Genomic DNA, 19,963 nt, shown 5'->3' with positions numbered 1-19,963 from the left:
CACTTTTGCGTTCCCGGGATTGTTCAGTCGGCTGGTGTGGGCGTGGGTGTGGCAGTGGGAGAAGGATATGTATAAATGATGCAGGGTGGATACTGATAACACTACCTGTGCCGATCCCACAACACACGAGAAAGCCCTGCGGAGTGGAAGTGAAGAGGAGTGGAAGTGGAGCGGAGTAGTAATGGAGAGTTATATGTGGGCCAACCTGTGTATTCTCTTCACCACAGCATCCATCCTCTACATCTGATTACGCCATCTATGTACAATCTCTTCACCCTTATTACCAACAGACTTCCTTAATCCATATTTTCACATTACTTCACCTTTCCACTCTCCACACTCCACACACACTCCTAAATAATCCCACTTCCACTACTCATACTCGCCTCTTCGCTCTCATGTAATTCGCAGCTCTATCAACCCGATACTGTGAGCACCAACACCTCCACACACACCTTATTATCTCTTCACTACCTGTAAACACCTGCTCCCCGCCCAATCTTCAAGCCTCTGACTCCGTTCCTCGTCTCCGCCAGTGTCACATCCACAAACACCACTTTCCTTCTCTGTACACCATCCATCCAATCACGCTCATCGCTAATCTGTTCTTGTTCTTCCTCTTCATCACTTTTTCAGAATGTTTTGTCTACGATAATAAGGCTACCGATTAATTTCACACTCGATCACTCAAATTATACTAGAGGTAACGGGCACAAAATTATCAGCAAATTATTTCAGTCACAGGACGCTAAGTATTTCTTCTTTAATTGAGTTGTATATATATAAGGAACAACCTGCCCTCCAATGCAGCAAACTTAAACACAGTACTGACCTTTAAAAATCGCTTGGATTGGAACCTGTCTTCTAATTCCCAGCAAAGTACGTTCACTCCTGAATAATACAGTTCTGAAGGTTAACTTTATTCTCTCTTTTCAAAGCCTGGGGGATGACACAGCAGAACAACATCGATAAATATTGCTGACTTAATGTTACTTTCCTTTACAGGCAGATATTGTGGAATGAAATTTTCTTTCACTCATTCCTAAAAAAAATTCCCATGATAGTTTTTCTATGCTGCATGGTGGTCCTTCTCTCTATTTCCTGCTTTTCTACTCGTGTCCTTAACTGCTAGAATAGTTTTGTCAGTTATAACCTTCCCTCTACCAAACAGCCACGAAAGGATCAACACGTCTGCTGCTGTTTGCTTTCCACTGCACTTCATCTTCCACAGCCTGATATTCTCCCACACCCACACTTCATATATAGCAGTCATTATTCTACACTATCCACACTCACTCTACGCTATCCACACTCATTCTACACTGTCCACACTCATTCTACACTATCCACACTCATTCTACACTATCCACACTCATTCTACACTATCCACACACATTCTACACTATCCACACACATTCTACACTATCTACAATCATGTATACGGTCTTTATATGTCATTTATATCTTAATGACTTCATCTTTCTCTCTCCCTCTCTCTACTTCCCGGTATCCCCCCATCCTCTCTCTCTCTCTCTCTCTCTCCGTTCCCAAATAATTTCCACCGTTTCGTCGCTTAGCAATGTCCCATTTTACCAATTCCCTTACAAAATAAATAAAATAAATAAATACAAAATATACTGCACAACACAATTCTTTTCATTCTATAATTACAAACAAACAAACCGTACACAAAACCTTAGCCTAATTTCACAACGCCAAATCACATCCATTTAATAATAATAAGAATATGAGGAACGAAATAATAATAATAATAATAATAATAATAATAATAATAATAATAATAATAATATGAAGAAAAACAAGCAAACCATCACAGGGTAAACTAAAGGAAAATATCGTACGTACACCACACAAAACCTACCTGTCACTACTAATTATCAACAGGTGCACGTAGGGAGAGTGACAGTCAAAATCAACCCTTCCTTATGCTGGCGAAGTACGAATGGGAGGGGGTAATATCAATCACTATATCATAAAGAAGAAAATCACACTAGAAACCAAACACGAAAATGTGAAAATAAAACAGCTCACAAAATCCCACAACACCAAAGAAACTGAAAGACAAAGAAAACAAGAAAGAAAATGACGAGAAGTACAAAATGAAACTCCAATCCTCATAAAGAAAAACGAGAAAATCACACGACAATAAAAAATAATAATAATAAAAAAAAAGGGTACAAAAAAATAACTTACACCAAACGGCAAAAAGAAGAAAAAACTAGAAAAAAATCATAATATGGCTATTAAAGGAGAGAGAGAGAGAGAGAGAGAGAGAGAGAGAGAAACAAAAATTATAAAAATCAAAAACAAAAATTAACATAGAGAGAGAGAGAGAGAGAGAGAGAGAGAGAGAGAGAGAGAGAAAAAAAAAAATTATAAAAATCAAAAACAAAAATTACCATGAGAGAGAGAGAGAGAGAGAGAGAGAGAGAGAGAGAGAGAGAGAGAGAGAGAGAGAGACCAAAAAACGAAAACTAATACAGAAAATGTAAAAAAAAGGAAAAGAAATCTAAACCCAGGGGAAACTCAAGTAAAACCACAAACTTACCCGCTGGCGTGAACTCGGGGCGTTAATGCGGTGTTCCAGTCAGCTCGGCCGCCCTATTATCTGATTCCCTGGAACTTCCCACATTCTGGATTCTGGAAGCGAGATCAGTGGGGTTTAAGTTGGCAGTTAAACCTTTACCCTGGAACCTAAATTGAACTGACCCGATGTGTTTTAATCTGATCAGCAGGTAACAAACAGGTGGATTATTAAGATGTGAAGTGCAGAATAAATCGCAAGATGGATGATGTCACGAAATTTCCAACGCCACTTACAACTCAAAAATCAAATTCCGACAAGAGTAATTTTACCCTCACACAAACTCTGTATATTTTTTTCTTTTTCATCCCTTCACGCCGATGACTTTTTAAAATTACATTCCCTCTATCTCCAAGGTAATTAATTAAACCTTTTGGTGATCTCTTGGGCCGAAATCAAAGCTCTATCTATCGTGCTAGCTCAAAAATCTATCTATCGAACGCTGAATAAAATCGTCTGACGAAGAGTAAAATAAAAATGACTAATGATGAGAGAGAGAGAGAGAGAGAGAGAGAGAGAGAGAGAGAGAGAGAGAGAGAAAATCGCGTCGGAAAAGTCGAACGAAGGAAAGTTAAAAACATGATCAGTTCATTTCGAGATTAAAAGTGTCTCTTAGTTTAGAATTTTAACTTATTTCTTTACGCTCTCTCTCTCTCTCTCTCTCTCTCTCTCTCTCTCTCTCTCTCTCTTTTCAAGACCCCCTTCACCTTATCCTCTTATTTTATGAAGACTTGTCATTCTATAATCATCATTTACGAGTACCTGATTTTAGTTTGATATTATTTTATTTTACCAAGACCTTTTTCACTTTCTTTTAGTATATTATAAAGTATTTCATGAACATCCCACTTTTTGCTTCATACTGCATTACTCTCTCTCTCTCTCTCTCTCTCTCTCTCTCTCTCTCTCTCTTTCTCTCTCTCTCTCTCATTTTTAGCTCCTCGTCTCCAATTATCAGAGTAAAACATGTATCATTTTTAGTCTCCTCGCTTCTCTGCCTGTGAAACCAATCGTGTGTGTGTGTGTGTGTGTGTGTGTGTGTGTGTGTGTGTGTGTGTGTGTGTGTGTGTGTGTGTGTGTGTGTGTGTGTGTGTGTGTGTGTGTGTGTGTGTGTGTGTGTGTGTGTGTGTGTGTGTGTGTGTGTGACAATTATACTGACAAAGATATATATGTAAACTGTGTGTGTGTGTGTGTGTGTGTGTGTGTGTGTGTGTGTTTGTGACAATTATACTGACAAAGATATATATATAAACTGTGTGTGTGTGTGTGTGTGTGTGTGTGTGTGTGTGTGTGTGTGTGTGTGTGTGACAGTTATATTGACAAAGATATATATAAACTGTGTGTGGGGGGGGTGAGACATTAACAAAGATATATATAAACTGTGTGTGTGTGTGTGTGTGTGTGTGTGTGTGTGTGACAGTTATATTGACAAAGATATATATAAACTGTGTGTGTGTGTGTGTGTGTGTGTGTGTGTGTGTGTGTGTGTGTGTGTGTGTGTGTGACAGTTATATTGACAAAGATATATATAAACTGTGTGTGTGTGTGGGGGAGGTGAGACATTAACAAAGATATACATAAACTGTGTGTGTGTGTGTGTGTGTGTGTGTGTGTGTGTGTGTGTGTGTGTGTGTGTGTGTGTGTGTGTGTGTGTGTGTGTGTGTGTGTGTGTGTGTGTGTGTGTGTGTGTGTGTGTTCCTGCCTTTCTTGTAACTAACATTAGCAGACTAGTTTCATAATCTAATCACATACAATTCATCACATTCCAATCAATCTTAAAATAAGCACCTGGTGGCTATTTTCACCTAGACACACCTGCCATAACACCTGAACTTCCGCCCACCTGTATTCATTAGTCGCCAGCTCAAATATCATTAATTATTATCCATTATATATATTGTTTATCATGGGCTTTGTTGTCCTTTACACACATCAGTTTTCTCAAACATTACCCTTCCTTTCATTATTTCACACCACCTCAACTAATTCCGAATCTTATATTTGTTTTCAGGGATTTTGGTGATTTTACGTAAACTAATTCTTTCATTACTTACTCATTTTCAGCACTTTTCATCTTAATTTCTACCCTCCACCTGGTGGATGGTATTGTTATCACTGGTGTCCGTCCGTACAGCTGGGCGGCAGGGCGGCTGGCCAGGTGTATATTTCATTTCTGGAGCAAATCTCAGAATGTATTAATTATAGTCATTAAATTTCACATAGTTATGTATTTTATAGTGACCTGGTGCCTTTTGACAGGCAATATGCTGTGTCTTAAGCAGTTTTTTTCCTTTTTTAAGATAATGAAAAAGTAAAATGACGTCGAAATTTCGTTTCCAGAGCAACACTCAGGAAGTATTAACCACAGAGTCATGAAATTTTCACACAGATATGTGTCTTATAGTGACCTGGTGCCTTTTGATAGGTAGAATGCTATGCCGTAAGTATTTTTTTTTTTTTTTAATGATGAAAAAGTAAAATCCTCGAATGGGCAAAACTGGGCCTGGTGATTTCAACGCCCTTCACTTAATAAGCACTTCAAAGTGGGCATTGGCTGGTGCAGTTGGCCCTTGTAAAGTGTCAAACACGTTAGGCGAAGGTGAGTGGAATAAACTCCTCGCACAGCAAAAATGGCGGAGGGAGAAAACATGCATGGCCAGGACGGTTCCCAGATTATAGAGATCTCCCCGACTTCGGTGAGGGCCGTATGCGCTTGGTTTGGTGTGCACGGAGGTGAGGGGTATGTGCTTGGTCAGATGGAGGGTTGCAACAGCGTAGCGTTGCTCATGTTTGTGTATTTCGTCTGTTTTCCTTTTCCTCACATCTCTATTTTCTAACTATTTTATATCATCCCTGCAGTGAGGCGAGAGGCGGGTGCGGGTGTGGGTGTGGGGTGAGGGGGTGTGGGGAGAAGGGGTGTGGGGAGAAGGGGTGTGGGGAGAGGGGGTGTGGGGAGAGGGGGTGTTGGGTGAGGGGGTGTGGGGTGAGGGGGTGTGAGGTGAGATGGGGTGTAAGGTGAGGGGGGGGTGAGAGGGTGGAGTATAGGGTGAGGGGGTGTGAGGTGAGAGGGGGTGGGGTGAGGGGTGATGGGGTGTAGGGACAGGAGGTGTGGGGTGAAGGGGTGTGAGGTGAGAGGGGGTGTGGGCTGAGAGGGTGGGGTGCGGGGTGAGAGGGGTGAGAGGGAAAGACCACTTCAGGTAATATTTGCGAGACTCTACCCTCTCTTTTACGATCGCCATCTTAGTCGTGCCTGGAATGTGAGAGAGTGAGTGAGTGAGAAAGTAAATATGTGAGTGAGACAGAAAGTAAATATGTGAGTGGGTGGGTGAATGTGTGAGTGAATGTGTGTGTGGGTAGTGAGTGTACGTGACGGTGAGGAAATGAGATGGACTGAGAGAATGAGTGAGTGTATGTGATTATGAGAAGATGTGTGAGTGAGTAAGTGAACGTGAAAGTGTGTTGAAAGTGTGTGTGTGTGTGTGTGTGTGTGTGTGTGTGTGTGTGTGTGTGTGTGTGTGTGTGTGTGTGTGTGTGTGTGTGTGTGTGTGTGTGTGTGTGTGTGTGTGTGTGTGTGTGTGTGTGTGTGTGTGTGTGTGTGTGTGTGTGTGTGTGTGTGTGTGTGTGTGTGAACTAAGCAAGAGCACTATAAAAGATTAAGGAAACGGATTCGAAGTTCTCTCTCTCTCTCTCTCTCTCTCTCTCTCTCTCTCTCTCTCTCTCTCTCTCTCAAAAAGCTACACACATTAGTTAAAATGAAATACAGAGCTGCGTTTTCAAATAAGATTAATCGAAGAAGCTCTCTGTCTGTCTGTCTGTCTGTCTCTCTCTCTCTCTCTCTCTCTCTCAGTGGTGGGTGAGAATGTGGAAGGCATGGGTGAGGGTGCGGGTGGTGTGGGTATAGGTGCGTGTGGGGGGGTACGTGGGTGGGAGTGAAGGTGTATGTAGGGGTGTGGGCAGTGTGGGTGAGCGTGTGGATAATGTCGGTGAGGGTGTGGGTAGTGTGGACGGGTGTTGGGTAGTGTGGGTGGAGGTGTGGGTAGTGTGGATGAAGATATAGGTGAAGGTGTGAGTGGTGAAGGTGAGGATGAGTAGTGTGGATGAGGGTGTGGGTAATGTGGGTGAACGTGTGGGTAGTGTGGGTGAGGGTGTAGGTGTGACTTTTTCCTGCCGGCTTCGGCTGGAGGGTTTGGAGGGCGGGGGAGAGCCTTCTTCTTTGCTATCCTTATCTCATTCTAGTAGTTCAGTTACTCTTCTAGGAGCTGCCTAGCATGGGCCAACCGGCCTACTGCAGTTATCCTCTCTTCTTATGTTCTTATGTTCTTATGTAAGTAGGTAAGGGGTTGGATAGCGTGCGTAAGGATGAGGATGAAAGTGCTGGTGGTGTGGATGAGAGTGTGGGTGAGGTGGATGAGGGTGTGTTGTTATGGGTTTGAGTTCTGGTGTGGGTTTGTGATGTGGATGAGGTTGTGGGTGGTGATATGATTAAAAATAAAACCATACGTGGATTAAATATATAAAGCTAATCAGATTATACCAGGTACGCTCTGTCTAAGGGTGTGATAAGAGGTGAAGGTATGGCCAGATTAGGAAGTAAGCATGTGATAATGACCGAAAAATCAAGTAAAAACTGGTCCACGTGAAAGTGAGTATAGATGAAAGTGACAGTGAATACAGGTAGATAATGAGTATAGGTGAAAATGGTGAAAAAAAACAATGATGGTGAAGAACAGATGGAAGTGTGGGTAGATGAGGGAGGTGTGGGTGGATGAGGAAGGTGACGAAGTTAAAAATAACCGTGAAACCAGGTAAATAACAGATCCAGGTGAAAGTGCAGGTGTTAGTGGGTGTAGGCCTCCACGTGGCCGGAACACGCGGGCTGGCAGCACAGGTAAAACAAAAGGTAAGGCGTGGCGGCGTAGGAGGGAGGTGGAAATGGCAGGTGAGGCGGAGGCAGCACAGAATGAAAGGTTTTGTGGGGGAATGTGGATGATGACGCACGTGGGTATACCTGTGCCTCCTGCTGCCCGGAATAAAGAAGTGTGTCTGGTTATCGAGAAAAATTGATGCTTTGCACTTAAACACCTGTCTCCTGTAACCAAAAAAGCGTTGTCTTTATAGAGAAAAAACGGATTACTTACATTTAGTCTCGTATCTCCTGTTAGATTAAAAAATATCTCGTCTCCTATTCCCTAAATTTAAGAAATATGTCAGGCTGTCCAGAAAAACGAATTATTTACACTTGCACTACCGTCTCCTGTTACCTGGAGGGAGTATCTCATTTCCCGTTGGCCAGAATAAACAGGTATGTCTGATTATTTGGTAAAACGGATCCCTTAAGCTTTACCTCCTGTTTCCTGTTACCTACAATCAAGAAATACGTCCGGTCATCGATGATATTGGATCTTTCAAACTCAACCTTGTCATTCAGATATTTTTCCTTTATTCCCGCAAGCTCCACACGGTTAAATTTCGTTCAAGGGAGGCTTTTCACACCGGGATGGAAGTGGTTTAGCTAAAGAGTAAAACGGATCCCTAACCTTAAACCCGCACTCAGATGATGCAATTTCGGTTTATTCTTCTAAACATTAGATGAACAACCGGTACTCTACGCCTTTCACATATTACTGGCCATATTTCCCCTTTCCCTGTGCCTATGACTTCCTGTCCCTTAAATGCAAAGTGTCCTGGCAACTCCAAGTGAATGCGATGTGAATAAATTTTAATTGTGAATTCATATTAAAAATTTTCTTTGGAACTAATATACTTTGCTGCTTTGCCGCTTTTTTTAAGTAAGGAAAAATATACACTTAATGGGGTCGGAAAAGGAGGATATTTGGGGGCAGACGGGAGGGATGGGACGGGCTAGGATGGTGGTGGGGATAAGCGAGAGCAGTGCAACCAGTGAATGCTGGTGATGTATGCAGAATAATATAGGCGTGATGAAATACTAAATCCATTAAGAATAAAACACACACACACACACACACACACACACACACACACACACACACACACACACACACACACACGCAAATACCTGGTGTTCAATGATGCAGGTACTAACACTTCAAATACAGTCACAGCCTCGTAGGTGTCCATCTTGACGTCCTACAGTCTGGCTAAAAGTTCGTCTTATAATTTCACCGTTTCTTCTCACCTGCTTCTGTTGGCTAATAATACTAATCTGAGACAGGTTTGATATGTTTCTCTACCCAAAAATGATTCTTTGATGCGACGCGTTAGGGAGGAAAGTGACGGACATGCCTCAAGTGTTAAGTAGATAGATAGACGGATAAAGTAGACAGACAGACAGACAGACAGATAGATACACAGATAGATAGATGGATAGATAGATAGATATTTTAGGAGACAATGTGGAAAAGGAAATTTTTTGTCCCCGTCTGCAGTGTCCTGTGACTGTTGTTCATGTCACCCTCCCACTCACACGGCGGTGTTCATCCGTGTTCATCTGGTTGGAGAAACTGGAGACAACGACCTGTTTAAGAGGACGACCTGGGGTAAAGAACGAAAAAAAAAGACAGTGAAAGTACGAAAAGAACGACCTGGGGTAAAGAACGAAAAAAAACAAAAAAAACAGTGAAAGTACGAAAAGAACGACCTGGGGTAAAAAACGAAAAAAAAAAGTGAAAGTACGAAAGGAACGACCTGGGGTAAAAAACGAAAAAGACAGTGAAAGTACGATAAGAACGACCTGGGGGTAAAGAACGAAAAAAACGACCTGGGTGAATGAACGACCAGTGAAAGTACGAAAAGAAGGACCTGACGGAATAAACATGTAAGAGCACAACCTGTGTGAAAGAACGATCGGTAAGAATGAACGACCTGTGTAAAAAGAACGACCAGTGTAAAAAGAACGACCTGTGTAAAAAAGAACGACCTGTGTAAAATAGAACGACCTGTGCAAAAAAGAACGACCTGTGTAAAATAGAATGACCTGTGCAAAAAAGAACGACCTGTGTAAAAAGAACGACCTGTGTAAATAGAACGACCTATGTAAAAAAAAAAAAGAACGACCTGTGTAAATAGAACGACCTTTATAAAAAAAAAAATGAAGTGTGAAAGGTACACTACACATTTTCTTTTTTTTTTATCTAAGGGAACTGGATCACTTATAAAACTTGAATATTTAGTCAGGGTGGCGTGAAATTTGATGTCTTTGTTACGAGGTGGGAATCAGTCTCCTTGGTTACTAGTCAAATTAATCCTCCAATCTGACAACATTTGGGAGGAAGGAATCAATCTTCTTGGTTACTAGTCAAATTATCCTCCAGTCTCTACCTCTGGCGATTAACTGTGCTGAAAAAGGTTGTAGGAATGAATCTCCTTGGTTACCAGTCAAATATATCACCGATTCTGACTACACCTGGCCATTACCTGAGCTGAAAGAGGTTAAGGATATCTGACAGACGAGTCTGAAAGAAGTACAGGAAGAGCAGCCAAGGGAGTGCAACACCCACTCACCCTACATGTCCGGTACTGAAACAATCGCTCAAAGGGACAAACATGTGACCTTTCTCTGTGACCTTGACCTCTGACCTCTCCAAAATCAAATCATCTGTTCCTGTGATGACACTCAAAAATCATCAAACTTTTAGTGCGATCCTGTTCAACATTTTCATTCCTCTTTTTAACCTTTTTTAAATGTCCTCTTGACCTTTTCCGCCAAAACTCAATCTCTACTTCCACTGACGATCCTCAATTATTACTAAAAAGAATGGTGTAATTCTATCCAACAGTGTTTCCATAACGTTGGTAACAGACACACAAACCAAACACATAACACCCCTGCTATACCACGCGCGGGTGTAATAAAATCGTCTGGTGGATACTACAATAAATCTATATAGTCGAGTGGTAGTGAAAAATTACCCCCATTCACTGATATAGACGGAATTTGGCAAGTTATTCAACCAAACGTCAGAGGACTTTGTTTGGCGGGAAAAAAAAAAATGCTGCGGTCAGAGTTAAAACAGTCCACCACCCACAAAAAGCAGCGTCACACTCCACCCACACCACCACGCAGCGTCACACTCCACCCACACCACCACGCAGCGTCACACTCCACCCACACCACCACGCAGCGTCACCCACACCACCACGCAGCGTCACCCACACCACCCACACAACGCAGCGTCACACTCCAACCACACCACGCAGCATCACACACACCACCCACACCATCCAGCGTCACACTCCACCCACACCACCACGCAGCGTCACACACACCACCCACACCACGCAGCGTCACACTCCACCCACACCACCACGCAGCGTCACACACACCACCCACACCACGCAGCGTCACACACACCACCCACACCACGCAGCGTCACACACACCACCCACACCACGCAGCGTCACACTCCACCCACACCACCACGCAGTGTCTCACACACACCACCCACACCACCACGCAGCGTCACACACACCACCCACACCACCACGCAGCATCACACACACCACCCACACCACCACGCAGCGTCACACACACCACCCACACCACCACGCAGCGTCACACACACCACCCACACCACCACGCAGCGTCACACTCCACCCACACCATCCAGCGTCACACTCCACCCACACCACGCAGCGTCACACACACCACCCACACCACGCAGCGTCACCCACACCACCCAGCGTCACACACACCTCACTTCACCCATCGCTTGCTAAATCCACAAGTTCCATTACAGAAAAAGGCACGTGGATAAAATAAAATAAAAAGGGTGTATGTTGCAAAATCGTGGGCGGTGCGTCAGGGTAGGGCAAATCGGGTCTCACTGCAGTCTGAACGTCAACAGAAGGTCACTGGGTGCAATGGTGTACACGATCCCACACCACACGCCCCCACCCACCACCCCCTCACACCAAACCTCCCTCTTCACCCCACACCTGCGCCCCTACTCTACCACACACCACACCATCCCACACCACATGTCTCTACCACTACCCCACACCATCCACCAAACCTCCCTCTTCACCCCACACCTACGCCCCTACTCTACCACACACCAAACCATCCCACACCACATGTCCCTACCACTACCCCACACCGCACCACACCACACCATCCCATACCACACCTACGACCCTACCCTACCCCACCCCACACTAAATCTCCCTTTCACCCCACACGACCTTGCCCTACCTCACACCACACCATCTCACACCACACCATAAGTCCCTAGCCACCACTCCACACCTACACTACATTCATCCACACCTACCATCCTACTCCGCCCTATACCTCACACCACCCACCTCCACACTTCCATCAACATTACCCTATCTCCATGTTTTATCCATCTCTATCTATCTATCTGAAACTTTAACCTGCAAGTATGGTAAGGGTCTATCCCCCTTTACCCCCCCTGGCTCGTAGGGGCCCCGGGATAGGCCACCGTTTCCCGGACATTTAAGGGAGGACGACAGACTATGTTCCAGGTAACATTCCTATGCTCGCAATGTATCTCCATCTAGTTGTCTCTCTCTCTCTCTCTCTCTCTCTCTCTTTCTTTTCTTGCCTCCTTTCCGCACTCATTCTCCTTCCGTCTCCCAACCACCAGCGTCATTCTTATTGTCATTCTCATTGCCGTGAACCCTCTTTTTTAACTTACTGTTCGCTTGTCTGATTCTATATGTAGCTTGCGCGCGCGCGCACACACACACACACACACACACACACACACACACACACACACACACACACACACACACACGCCAAGATAACAGGATATTCTCAAAGCTGATCTGGCCTGCAAAACACCTTAAAACGAATCCCATATGAACGCGTGCGTCTCCCAAGAATATGGAGGAGGAGACTGGGAGGCGGGGAGGAGAGAGGAAGAGGGGAGAGGGTGGGGAGGAGAGAGGAAGAGGGGAGAGGGTGGGGAGGAGAGGGGAAGAGGGAAGAAGGTGGGGAGGAGAGGGGAAGAGGGAAGGGAGGAGGGGGGAGGAGAAGGAAGAAGACAGGGGGAGAGGAGGGAAGATCTTAATTCCGGTATCCCCTTAGTTTGAGCCACCTGATAAGACTCTCTCTCTCTCTCTCTCTCTCTCTCTCTCTCTCTCTCTCTCTCAACGCATCCTTTTCATAGTCTTGGTACCTTCAGACAATTTACGTTAGCTTACGACAAATCCTTTTCGAAGTGAAGGGTTTAAATAAATCCTTCAAAACTCCTTTCAAATAAATCGTCAGGAGAAAGCAAGATGAAACTAACCAACTCTGAAACCGTCTTCCTCTGTCTGTATTTCCTACTGCCTATGACCTCCAGTCTTTCAATGTGTCCAGGCATCTCGAAATGAACAGATCTTGAATTTGGCTCTCTGTTTTATTATTATTATTATTATTATTATCATTATTATTATTTGGAGGGAACAATCATGCAGACATTAGCCTTTGGTTCCTTCTTTCTTACATAAAAAATAGAATATAAATAAAAAGTTCTGGAGGTGAATGGGTTATCTCTGAATACAGAAGACATATTTTTAAAATTCATTCGTCCTGCTTCCAAACAATTTCATTCTCGTGTTGAAGAAATTTTTGAAGGCTTTATGTAACCCTTCCAAGCAGAAAAAAAAAATATCTAAAGCTAAAGAAGACAAAGTCGAAAGATGGCCCCAAATACACTACTATTACTACTACTACTACTACTACTAATAATAATAATAATAATAATAATAATAATAACTAATAATAATAGTAGTAGTAGTAGTAGTAGTAGTAGTAGTTAGTAATAATAATAATAATAATAATAATAATAATAACAATATTAATAATAATAATAATAATAATAATAATAATAATAATAATAATAATAATAACAATAATAATAATAATAATAATAATAATAATAATAATAATAATAACAATAATTCCGGGGCTCAAGGGGTTTGTGTTCAAGAGGAGGCTGGAAGGGGTTGAGGGATGGCGGGGGGGAGGGGGTAGAGCTCGTGGATCCCTTTACCTAAATCCACTTGCTTGCTGGCGACAATAGGATTCGAACCCTTGCGATTTTGCGCCCCACCTCCCACCGCGGAATGCACTTAGGCGTGAGGAGGACGAGGCGGGAAGGAGGACTGAGAAAGACCAGCGAGCTAAAAGGAAAATTAGAGATTAAAAGAGAGAATTTGAGAGATTTTAGAGATGAGAAATAAGAAGAAGAGTGAGGAATACGCGGCTGAGAAGAGGGTTAGTAGGGGCAGTTAGAGATAGAGAGAATAAGAGAGAAACTGGAAGAGAGGTGAGGAATATATGGCTGGATGGAGAGGAGGGAAAGACCATTGGAGAGACTTAGAGGGAAAAATAGAGGATAGAAATTAGATATGGGGAGTGAGGATTAGAAGGGAAATGGGGAGATGGAAATTAAAGATGGGGAGAGATAACTGGGGAGAAAAATGGGAGATAAAAATTATAGATGTGGAATTAGAAGAGGGGTGAAGATGTGACTGGGAAGAAGGTTGAGAAATATCATCAGTGAGAATAAGAAAAAAAAATAAAGCATAGAAATTAGACTGGGGAAGTTAGCAGGAGGAGAGAGAGAGAGAGAGAGAGAGAGAGAGAGAGAGAGAGAGAGTCATAAACGGGAGGTATAATTAGAAGTAATGTAGAAAATAATGAAAAAATGAAAGGAAATAGTAAGGAAGAGCTAAAAAATAAAATCTGAAAGTAGTAGAAGTTAGAATTAGAAGAATTAGAAGCTAGGACTAGAGAGAATTAGAAGACAAAATCAAACAGAAGAATCATCAGAACAATAACATACACTTAAAAGGAAAAAAAAAATGTAAGGAGTCTGTAAGTGGAATTTCGTGGTAAGTGAACGGTGGCTCAGTGTTTACAGCATCTGCCTCCTGATGTGCTTAGCCACTGTATCAAGGGGTAAAAGAACAGTTCATGATGTTAATACGAAGCTGTTTCTGGTAGCATGTCCCTTCAGTTGACTACCACATATGCAGGACGACAGCGACTTTACTTAAAACAACACTTCCACTTCAACATGTAACTCCCTAACCACATATTCTCCATTCATTCGTACTTGGTTAGCATGGGGATGGGTTAGTTCTGGCTATCACTCTCCCTCCGTGTAGCGCAGGACCTCACAGGGGTTGATATAGAAAGGGAAGCAGAATTAGAGAGTAGATGTCCGTATCAGAGAGGAGATTTAGAGAGCAAATTTGGAAACGTTATTGAAAGGGTAAATACGTGATAAAGTGCCCGCTGTTTGGCGTTACCCTCCCCCAATCCCCCTCCCCTCTCCTCCATCTTACCCCCTCCTCTCCCCCCTCCCCTCCATCTTACCCCCTCCTCTTCCCTCTACCTTACCCCCTCCCCCAACACCCCTCCTCTCCTCTCCTCTCTCCCCTTCCACAACATCCCTCCTCTCCCCTCTTCCCTTCCTCTTTATCCCCCTCATTTCTCTTTCTACCCCTTCTCTCTCTCGTCTGCCCTCCCCTCTACCAAATCTCTCCCCTCTTCTTACCTCTACCCTCCTCTCTCCCCACCCTTCCCCCTGTCCCCTTCTCTTCCCTCTCTTATTCCCAACCCCCTCCTCTCCCCTCTCTTTCTTCTTTTACTCCCTTCTCTCCCTTTCCCTCCCCTTTTCTCCCCTCCTTTCACTCCCCCTTCCTCCCTCCCCCACTACCTATCTCTTCTCCCCTCTCCCCTCCCTCTTACTCTACTCTTCTCTCCCTCCTCCCCTTTACCCCCTCCCCCCTCCCTATTTATACCACTATTTTTTTTTTCTATTTCAAAGCGCTCTTTTGCCCTTTCCATTTTTGACCCCTCCCTCTCTCTTACGTCACTATACCTCCCCTTTATGACTCTCTCTCTCTCTCTCTCTCTCTCTCTCTCTCTCTCTCTCGTCTTTTCCTCCTGTCCATCCTATCGTGTCTCTGTCCTCTTCCCCTCCTTCCTACCCTCGAAAAAGCCTCTTCCTCCCCCCCTCTCCTCCTCCCCTCCTTCCTCCCCTCTTCAAACCCTCCCTCTCCCCCTCTCTACCCCTTCCTCCTCTTTCAAACTCTCTTCCTCCCCTCTCTCTACCCCTCCCCCTTCCCCTCCCCCTCTAAATAAAGCCACCAGCCTCCCTATTAACCCCCTGAAAGCTATGACGTCATATATTATTCCTGTTTCCCTCAGACGATTTCATTAAGCCTGAAGCAGATTTTTCCAACTGCAGAGGTTATATATAGCCTTCATCAACCCATCCACTCGCATGATGTAGTTCTGCATCTTATTCTTGCTTCCCTCAGACGACTTTTTTTCTAACTGAAGGGGTTAAATACAGCATTTATTAACCCATCCACTCACATATGTAGTTTTTGTATTTTATTCTTGCTTCCCTCAGACGATATTTTTTCAGATTACTTTCTAACTCGAGGGGTTAGGATTATAGCCTTCATTAACCCATCCACTCACATGATGTAGCTATAGCCTTCATTAACCCCTTTTTTCATCTGAAATTCTATATACTATTTTTACTTTCCCTAAACGAGTTTATATGATTTTTTTGTTCGAAATAAATTAAGTTTCTGTTTACGATTCAACTTATTTGCAACATTTCCTGCACCTGATAACAGAACTGCAATTGCCAAGTAAACAGGCATTTGCAGAGAACTGTTTCACGGTGTTGCGTTTGGGGAATGAGACTAATGTTGGTATTTTACGTACCACCTTTTGACAAGCGATTAATTCTGCACGCTACAGCTCAATGTCCTCTTGTATGTTACTGACAAAAAAAAAAAAAAAAAAAAAAAAAAAAAAAAAAAAATGTAGCACCAGTCGAGCAGGGCAGTACTCCCGAGGTGGATGGAAAGCTGATGACAGGGAGTGCTGGAGCTCCCGTTTCATCAGCCCTCAGGACTAGTTCCTGACCATCCCCCTTTGCTGAACTTTTTCAGTGTCTCAGTTACACAGAGAGTAGGCCAGCATGCTCTCCTGTACAAATTTCTCTAACTATCTACACCAAACTACATGCACAGTACACACTACACTTCCTATTCAAAATTCACCAAAAATGGCGTCGCTTCATCAAGCCTCGGAGTCCCCAGGGGGGGGGGGACCATAAATGCCCCCACCATCCGCCCCTCTCCCGGTGACGACTCGAGGTGCCTGGAACCACTGTCTGACTCTCTTCTTCTTCATTTCTGCAACATTCGCGGCCTTTCCTCTAACTTTCGCTCTGTTGAGCACCACCTCTCCTTCTCTAAACCTCACCTTCTTTTTCTAACGGAGACTCAGCTGTCTGAGGCAACTGACAGCAAACCCTTTTCTGTATCCTCCTACTTTCTCTATACTCATTTCAAAGCCAAAGGTGGCTGTTGTGTATATATACGCAACGACTTATCTTGCTCTCGTGTTCCTGAACTTGATTCTTCTGAATTCTCTACACTCTGGCTTCGGCTTTCCTGTCATTCTCTGACTAAATATATCAGTGCTGTTTACTTATCCCCTAATTCTACTGACTATCAAAAATTCTTTGACTATCTTACTTCTACGATGGAACACATTCTATCCATTTCTCCTTTCTCTGAAATCTCCATTCTAGGAGATATCAATGTTCACCACCACCTTTGGCTCTCCTCTCCTTTTACGGATCCACCTGGTGAACAAGCCTACATCTTTTCTATCCTTAGTGACCTAGAGCAGCTTGTACAGCACCCTACCCGTATCCCTGACCGCCTTGGAGAGAGCTCCAACATACTTGACCTCTTCCTCACAACTAATCCTTCAGCTTACTCTGTTAATCTTTTCTCTCCGTTGGGCTCCTCCGATCACAACCTTATTACCTTAACCTGTCCTATCACTCCGGTACAGCCTGTGGACCCTCAAGGGAAACGTCGTCTGTGGCATTTTGGAGCCGCGGATTGGGAGGCCCTCAGGCAGTACTTCTTTGAATTTCCCTGGAATGATTATTGCTTCCATGGCCGTGAGCCATCTGAGTGTGCCTTGCGCATTACGGAGGTTATTCTCTCGGGCATGGAAGCATACATACCTTTCTCATATCCTTTGACTAACGCAAGAAAGCCTTGGTTTAATCATGCTTGTTCTAATGCTGTCCGCAACAAGGAGAGGGCCTACAAAAGGTACCGGAGCCAACCCACCCCTGAATCACATCATCTTTACGTTTCTGCCCGGAATCGTGCTAAGTCTGTTCTTCGCTCTGCTAAAAATAATTTCATCCATACTAAATGCTCTCAACTCTCCAACTCGAATTCTTCCTGCTCCTTCTGGCACCTTGCCAAAAATCTTTCTAACAACTTTACCTCATCATCCTTCCCTCCTCTTTTCTACTCTGATGGTTCTGTAGCTATTTCTTCTACTGATAAAGCAGATCTCTTCGCACAGACTTTCTCCTCCAATTCCACCTTAGACGATTCCGGTGCTGTTCCTCCATCACTTCCCCCCTCTGACTTCCTCATGGCTGACATTAAAATTTCTTCAGTTGATGTATTTTCTGCCATCACTGGCCTCAGTACTAACAAGGCATATGGGCCTGATGGGATCCCTCCTGTTGTTCTCAAGAACTGTGCTTCTGTGCTTACACCCTGCCTAGGCAAACTCTTTCGCCTTTGTCTGTCAACTTGTACCTTTCCTTCTTGCTGGAAGTTTGCTCTCATTCAGCCAGTCCCAAAGAAGGGTGACCACTCCCAACCCTCCAACTATCGTCCAATTGCTTTAACGTCCTGTATTTCAAAAGTTTTCGAGTCAATTCTCAATAGAAAAATTTTAAGGCATCTTCCCTATCACAACCTTCTTTCCGATCGTCATTATGGGTTCCGTCAGGGACGCTCCACTGGCGATCTTCTCACCTACCTTTCAGACTTCTGGTCATCCTCCTTTCGGGACTTTAGCGAAAGCTTTGCCATTGCACTTGACATCTCAAAGGCTTTCGATCGAGTCTGGCATAAATCTTTAATTTCCAAACTGCCCTCCTACGGTTTCTATCCTTCTATCTGTGCCTTCATCGCTAGCTTCCTTTCTGGTCGTTCTATAGCCGCTGTTGTAGACGGCCATCGTTCTTCTCCTAGATCTATCAACAGTGGTGTTCCTCAGGGCTCTGTCCTATCACCAACTCTCTTCCTTTTATTCATCAATGATCTTCTAAGCTGTACATCTAACCCTATCCACTCATACGGTGATGACTCCACCCTTCACCTTTCCATTCGGTTCCTGCAACGCCCATCTCAACAGTTACTTCAACAAACAAGGGATGAGGCTATGGCACACCTAATGTCTGACTTGGCTCGTATCTCTGACTGGGGTAAAAATAATATGGTTGTTTTTAATGCATCTAAGACTCAGTTCTTACACCTATCAACCCGACAAAATCTTCCACAGGTATACCCACTAATGTTTAATAATATTCAGCTTAATCCTGCATCATCCTTGAACATGCTTGGGGTTTCATTTACTCGGGACTTATCTTGGAAAGATCATATTACATCTCTCGTAAAATCTGCTTCCAAGAGATTGGGTATGCTAAGCCGACTCCGCTCTTTCTTTACCCCTGCACAATTGTTGACTCTATACAGGGGTTTTATCCGCCCCTGTGTGGAGTACAACTCTCATGTGTGGGGAGGCTCCCCACATACAGCTCTTCTCAATAGGGTGGAGTCAAAGGCTTTTCGTCTCATTAACTCTCCTCCTCTTACTGACTCCCTTCAACCTCTGTCTCTTCGCCGCACTGTTGCATCTTTATCTCTTTTCTATCGCTTTTTTAATGGTCACTGCTCCTCTGAACTGTCTGCTTGCATTCCTCCACCCCTATGACGGGCGCGTAGCACCCGTCTAGCAGCAAACTCTCATCCCTTTTCTGTCCAACTCTCTAATGCAAGAGTTAACCGTTACTCCCAGTCTTCCATTTATGCAACAGGTCAGCTCTGGAACTGTCTCCCTCTGCCTGTATTTCCTGCTGCCTATGATCTCCAGTCTTTCAAACGCAGTGTGTCCAGGCATCTCAAAATGATCGGATCTTGAATTTGGCTTTCTATTGTATTTTGTTTTTCTCTTGGAGGGAACTGTTACTGCGGGCTCATGGCCTTTGGTTCCTTCTTCCTCGCATTAAAAAAAAAAAAATACAACTCCATCTCTAGCGCTTCAAGGTCGCGCACAGGTAACCCTCTTCATACCTGTCTTTTCACCAATAACATCCCTTTGGTTTGGCCGTAAATTTCAGGTGTTATGATAGATTGTAAACTAATATTAAAGACAATATATATTCGCCGTCTTCCTTCGTGTCTCAGAAGATGCGTATTTTTCCGTAAATGTCTTAAGGTTTTTGGCAACGAAGCGAATCTTAGCAACTGTTTTATTACTGTTTATTTTATTGCCAGTTTTTG

This window comes from Coenobita brevimanus, chromosome 87, assembly GCF_032717465.1.
Source record: "Coenobita brevimanus isolate Jiangsu-jjx chromosome 87, ASM3271746v2, whole genome shotgun sequence".
Lineage (NCBI taxonomy): Eukaryota > Metazoa > Arthropoda > Malacostraca > Decapoda > Coenobitidae > Coenobita > Coenobita brevimanus.
The sequence above is the reverse complement of the archived record's forward strand: the minus strand, read 5'-3'. Positions refer to the sequence as shown.